Genomic DNA, 7,389 nt, shown 5'->3' on the forward strand with positions numbered 1-7,389 from the left:
GCGAGCAGAGCTTCCAGGAATTAAAGCAGCGGCTCATCACTGCACCAGTACTGACGATTCCATCGGGAGGTGATGGTTAAGTTATCTACAGTGACGCGTCTTTGAAAGGGCTTGGGTGTGTACTGATGCAGCATGGTCGGGTGGTGGCGTATGCGTCCCCGTAGTTGAAAGAATATGAAAAGAATTACCCTACTCACGATCTAGAATTGGCTGCAGTGGTGCACGCACTAAAGATCTGGAGACATTACTTATATGGTGAGAGGTGTGAGATATTCTTTGATCATAAGTGTCTAAAGTATTTCTTCACACAAAAAGAGTTGAACATGCGGCAGAGGAGGTGGTTGGAACTTATCAAGGATTAGGACTGTACTATCAGTTACCACCCAGGTAAAGCAAATGTGGTGGCTGATGCTTTGAACCGTAAATAAGGAGTTACAACACAACTAACAACTGTAGTTCAGCATCCAATTCAGATAGACTTAGAAAGACTCGGTGTGGAGTTAGTGGAAGATAATCTTTAGGCGCTTATTGCCAATTTGGTTGTACAACCTACACTTTATGAGAGAATTAAAGCTGCTCATAGTGATGATCCAAAATTGGCAGAAGTGATAGCCAGAGTATAGGATAGTTAGGGGGAAGAATTCAGTATTTTTGATAATGGGGCTCTAAGATTTCGCACTAGATTGTGTGTGCCTGTAGATGACAGCATCAGGAGAACGATTCTAGAGGAGGCACACAAATCTCTGTACACTGTTCATCTTGGAAAAACGAAAATGTATAGGGATCTACAATAGTATTTCTGGTGGAGTGGGATGAAGAAGGAGATAGCAGAGTTTGTACAGTAGTGTTTGACATGCCAGCAAGTTAAGGCTGAGCACCAGAGGCCGACTGGTCAATTTCAGCCACTTTTCATTCCCAAGTGGAAGTGGGACCACGTATGCATGGATTTTGTTACTGGGCTGCTGCCAGCATCGCATGGTCAGAATGCTATTTGGGTGGTGGTTGATAGATTGACTAAGACAGTGCACTTTCTGCCTATTAAGGTTAGCTACCCTATGAACAGGTTAGCAGAGATTTACATACAGAAGATTGTTTGACCCCATGGAGTACCGGTATCCATAGTCTCGGACCGTGATCCACGTTTTACATTATGGTTCTGGAGGAGCTTATAGAAGGCATTGGGGACTCAGTTAGCATTCAGCACTGATTTTCACCCTCAGACCGATGGCCAAACTAAGAGAACAATCTAGGTATTAGAAGATATGCTTCGTGCCTGTATGCTAGACTTTGGAGGTAGTTGGATTCAGTTTTTGCCGCAAGTTGAATTTGCTTATAATAACAGTTATCAGAGTAGTATCGGCATGGCACCCTACGAGGCATTATATGGTAGGAGATGCCGATCTCCTCTTTTCTGGGATGAAGTAGGTGAAATGCGAGTTTTGGGTCTAGAGATAATTTAGCAAGCGTGTGATAAAGTCTAACTTATTCGAGACAGGGTCAGTGCAGCGCAGAGTCGGCAGAAAAGCTACGCGGATACTCGCCACGAAGAACTGAAATTTGAAGTGAGTGATCATGTATTTTTGAAAATAACTCCATTGAAGGGGATCTTGAGATTTAGGAAGAAAGGTAAGTTAAGCCCTAGATTTATTAGTCCATGTAAGATACGTGAGAAGATTGGGTCAGTAGCCTATCGGCTATCTTTACCGCCATCTCTATTTTGAGTTCATGACGTATTTCATGTTTCTATGCTAAAGAAATACATCCCAAATCCTTCCCATATCATCAGCCATGCGAAATTGGAAGTCAGTGAGGCTTTAGCATATGAAGAAGCTCCAGTACAGATCCTAGATAGGAAAGAACAGGAATTGCACAATAAGAAGATACAGTTGGTAAAAGTCCTATGGAGGAATCACACAATAGAAAAGGCTTCATGGGAGCTTGAAAGCAAGATTAGACAGAAATATCCCCACTTGTTTAGTGGGTCATAGCAGTGATGTATAATTAAAGTAATAGTAATTTTATTTTGTTTAACATAGTGGAATTGTAATGTAGTGTATATGATAGGTAGTATTTTGGTTTTGGGGGAATTTTCTTTTATACTTGTAATCTCCCATAACTACCCATGTAACTCCGGTATTCCTCCACCATAAGTGAGGGTAGGTAATAAAATAAGTAGACCCTTTTTCCTTTACTGAATGATGGAGTGTATGGATAGAGATACAGATAGTAAATTTCGAGGATAAAATTTTATAAGGGAGGGAAAATGTAACGACCTGAAAAATAATGGTATTTAAATAATAAAGAGAGAGGGAAATGGAATCAGTAACAGAAAGAGGCAGTCGACTTCAGCGTTCGTCGACGACATTACATTTTGGAGGTGATAATTCTAAGAAATTTCCCCAGGCCTCGTTGACGAACACAGGGGTTTTGTTGACGAGGGTTCTTCAGGACCTCATCGACGAGGTCCCGTCTTCGTCGACGAGAAAATACCGAGAGGGGTTTTTGAGACAAACTGAAATTTGTTAACGAAGGAGGAAGTTTGTCAATGAAATTATTGAAGGACTTGTTGACGAGGTGACGTGACTCATCGACGAATCCCGCAGTATAAATAGTGTTTAAAGTCAGTTTTACGCAGAACTTCAGTGCCGCTCTCTTCTCTCTCTCCTACAGCCTCTCCCTCTTCTCTCTTCAATTCTGGCCTTGTCAATCGCCAGATCGACGATCTAAGGCCACCACAACATTCTTGGCAGAATTCTCTTCAATACCGGAACGGATCGTTGGTGAAACGAAGCTAGGATTCATCCCAAATCCAAGGTAAGGTCTTTTATTCGAAATTTGAGTTTCCAGCAGTTGTAAGAAATGTAATAGACGTAGAAATAGTAATGTTTTGTTCTGGAATTTATGGTTTTTAGGGTATTGAGTGGAGAACCCTGCGGGTGTTGGACTCGTTATAGTAGGGAATTTTAGCAAGAAACAGGTAAGGGAAATATGCTATGCTAGGTTATTTGAATATGTTTTCAGTATAAAATTATAAATGTTCCACCAGAGTATTGTTTACAGTAGAGATTTATATAGTTTATCAAATAAAATTAATATGTTTTAAAAGTACTATGTGGCTTGAGAATATATATGTATATATATATATATATATATATATATATATATATATATATATACCTGTTTTACCATAATTATACAATTTTACAGTACCATGACATACAGATTTACAGTTAATTATAGAAACACAGTTGATATACATACATTTTGCTACAGCGTCATGGTTTATACAGTTATTACAGAATTATGGTAAAACAGATAGTTGTATATAAAGATGTATTATATAGTATCAAACCCTGTTGGACCATACAGTTTACAGAGCACAGTACCGTAGTTATATACAGTTTATAGAGTACAATCACCTATTTGGATAATACGTGGTATAAAAGTCGATCGCATAGAGCCCACGAGTGGACAGACTCCCCATCAGATATGGGTTGAAGAGGGCTGATCAGATTGTGGAGTATAGTGATTTATTCCTGGTTGGCCAGCCAGGGTAAATCCCACCTACGGGCCGCACAACCCTGTCATGAGGGGTTAAATCATGACACACATTTATCCGCAGGGAAGTTTACAGTTATTACTATGTTTATACATGTTTACAGAAACGGAATATATATATATATATATATATATATATATATATATATTAGCAGTATTTTGAGTAGAAACCTAAAGTATAGAAATGTTAAGCAACAGGTAAAAGATGAAGATTTATATTACTGGTATTGTACTTTACAAATTCAGTAATACATGACTATATAGTAATAGATTTTCACGGTATTGTAACTCATTTGCCACACACCAGCAATAGCATATTTCGTGTTACTGAGTGCTGGCTCATCCCAATTACTTTAACATTTTTTCAAGTGATCTAGGCATACAAGCAGATCACGCTCGCAGATAAAGGGGCCTCGGTATTGCCCTGACAATAGTGTGAGTGTTTTTGGGAGTATTTTTGTATAGCCCTCACCAGTTAAGGATATTTGGGGAACAGTCATATATGCATATTTTGGGAAACCTATTAGCACTCTGGTATTGTATATAATTATATATGGATATATTTATTTGATTTTCGCTTTTTGCTGCTTAGGTTGATGGTTGGGTTTAATCCAGTGTGGTATCAGAGTACTATAAATGTTATAGTATAAAAAAAATAAAAAATAAAAAATAAAAAATCCAAGTTAAATGTCAGGTCGTTACAACCAAAGCCTCCAATTCCAACAATCACCCACGGCCATACAGATAGCAACAACACGACTTGCATTTTTTCTTCTCTCTGTCTCTCTCTCTCTCTCTCTCTCTCCTTTTCTTTCTTTTATTGTTAAGTTAGATATTATTGCTTTTTTATCTATTGAAGTCATTTAAAAAGTTTGAAATTTAAATATTCTTGAGAATATTCTATTATCATTGCAGCATTTATTTATCTTTTCACGTAATTTTAGTAGTAGAATTAAGTAGTAGTTCGGTATTTCATTACTTGTGTTAAGTCTGGTTTGGTTCTAAAATACAAAAAGAAAAAAAAAGGGAATAAAATATAAAAAAAGAAGAAAAAAAAAAGTTTTTTTGTTTTTAAGAAATTAAATTAGTGGTTCTTTTCAAAATTTAATTTTTGTTGAAGCTCGATTTAGTTAGGATCTGTCTTATTAAAGTTCGTAGTTTTATCGTATTCTATGATTGTTTAAGTTTTTAAGGTGTTAAATTTTTGCCCAAGTTCTTGGTTGCCGTTTAATTTGGATTTTGGTTTTAGTTTTAAATTTTGTTAAAGATTCAGTTTTTATCGTTTGCGTTAATGTTTGTGCGAGTTTCATTATTGTGTGTTTTAATTATGTGTTTAAAGTTACCATCTGTAATTAACGCATGTTTCAATGCTTCCTGATTAGACGTAAGGTTTCCGTTCTTGCTATTTTATTCAGTGCATGTTAGGATTAGGGTTTAAATTGCGTGTTCATTTAATTTGTCAAAGTAAAACTCAACCAATCTTGAAAACCCTGAATCTGAACTGAGTTCAATAACTTTTTAATTTCGATTGGAAAAACATAAAACTTGAGATTAAAACGCATTCCCTGAGGAGACGGAGTATTACACAACATAACTCCTATACTTAGGATAACTTCTGAGCTGTTCATTTTTCGAGTAAGTCAAGTTTTTGGCGCCATTGCTGGGGAATGTCGGTCTTAGTTTCAAATTAGTGTTTTTCATGTCATTTTAATTAGTCTTATGAACAAGAAAAAGAAAACAAAAAATAAAACAAAAAATAAAACAAAAAATAAAAAATTTTGAGTTTTGAAAAAAATGAACAAATAAATATGACTGCACCTGCTCCACGCACGATGATGGACTTTTTGCAGCTTCAATACACCACTGCACCATCTACCATTGTTTTTCCTAATGAAGAACATGATTTCATGATGCAGCACGGGAGGACGTCATTGCTACTCCAGTTCTACAGGATGGAATCTGAGTGCCCTTATCAGCACCTATCAGAGTTCGAGTTAACTTATATGTTTTTCTCTCATGCTACTGATGAATCTACTAGACTACGTTTATTTCTTACTTCTTTACAAGATGGGGTGCAGATGTGGTTTAATTCCTTAAGACCTCACTCTATCACTAATTGGGCTAATATGGAGCGTGAATTTTTGCATATGTTTTGTCCCTCATAGAGAACTCAATTTTTGCAAGAACAAATTATTCAGTCTGTGCAGCAGTGTGACAAGACGTTTCGGGCTTGCTGGGAGCGATTCTAGGATCTGCTAAGTACTTGTCCACATCATGGGTTTGAATCATGGAGGTTAGTTAATTGTTTTTATATTGCACTTACCCCTAATTGCAAGCACTTTGTCCAGACCATGTGCAATGGAGAACCCTTCAGCAAGGATCCAAATCAGGTACTATCATTCTTTGATTACCTAGCTGAAAGTGTCCCACAGTGGAATACACGATATAATCAGGCACCCATGATAGTACACCTTATCGGCACAATCAGTGGTGGAGATATATATGAGCCAACATACTACCCTAACACTCTTCTGTCTCAGTATCAGCCACAACAGATCCCTCAGAGCTGTGAGCTGTCCGGACTTCTTGATGATAGCAAGACACAAATGGCGAATATGCTCCAATAGTTCATGCAAATTCAGATCAATCAATATACTCAGCATACTTAGGACTTAAATAAATTGCGAGACACCATTAATGCGATGAGCACACAGTTAGATATTTTAGAAAAAGAGGAGTTTCTCGTGGAACCTCAGCCTAGTCCTCAAGAATATCAGCAGCAACAACAACAAATATATAATGATTCTCTTGAGATAGCGGAGGCTGCCAATACTTCGAGAAGCAGGAAAGAAGTTCCCCAACCTGAGATGCTCATTGCCGGACAACCAGTTGTTCTAACACCGAAAGTTATGGCTGAAACAGAAGAAGTCAAAGAAAAACTAGAGGAAGCAGGCCTAGAAGTGGAGCAGTCAATTAATGAGGAGGCTGATACTAATAAGGAGTACCAACCTATGATACCTCATCCTCAGAGCTTGGCAACCGTGGAACCATCACGCCCAACTGAATTAAATGTTAAGGTGCCCAATGTTGAAGCAGCTCCCTGCAGTGATAAGATGATTGATACACCCGATAAAGAGGGTGAGTAGAATGGTGAATGTTTAATTTTCAAGGAACCAGGTAAAACTTTTAATGCTAATGCTTCTAAAGAACTAAAGGTAACTGTTCCAACAACTTTTCCTCAAACACTAGTTCGTAAAGAAGTAAAATTCCTGGAAAATATGCTAAATAAAGGCCCTTTCTTGTTAAAACAAGAAAATCGATCTGCACACATATTGTCTGGTATTTTGACGAGTATTAATTCATTTGAGGCTAACTTTCGTGCACCTAAGAAGACTGATTCATTGTGATGGCTCAAATTTGGAGACCCGCTAATTCAATTTATAGACCTGCACCCACCAAACGAAATTCCTCCAAAGCTTCCACCAAACGACTGTGATGTTTTTCTTTCCCTTCTTTTCCTTTTGTTTTACCTCATTTTATTTTTAGTTAATTTTCAGGTACATTTTCTTGTAGTTCAGTTTTCATTTTTCATTACTTCCTCACCCAGGTACGCTCTATTTCTCTCGTGCATAGTTTTTCTATTTCCCCTATGCTTTCACATTAAGGACAATGTTCCACTTTAGTTGGGGGGTGAGCAATTGCATGACACTGTGCATGTATATTTTCTAGGTTTTATATATTAATTTAATATATATAATAAAAAATAAAAAAAATAAAAAAAGGAGAAAAGAAACGAAGAGTAGTGAGGAATTACACTGAATTATGTCATGA

This window comes from Malania oleifera, chromosome 9, assembly GCF_029873635.1.
Source record: "Malania oleifera isolate guangnan ecotype guangnan chromosome 9, ASM2987363v1, whole genome shotgun sequence".
Classification (NCBI taxonomy): Eukaryota; Viridiplantae; Streptophyta; class Magnoliopsida; order Santalales; family Ximeniaceae; genus Malania; species Malania oleifera.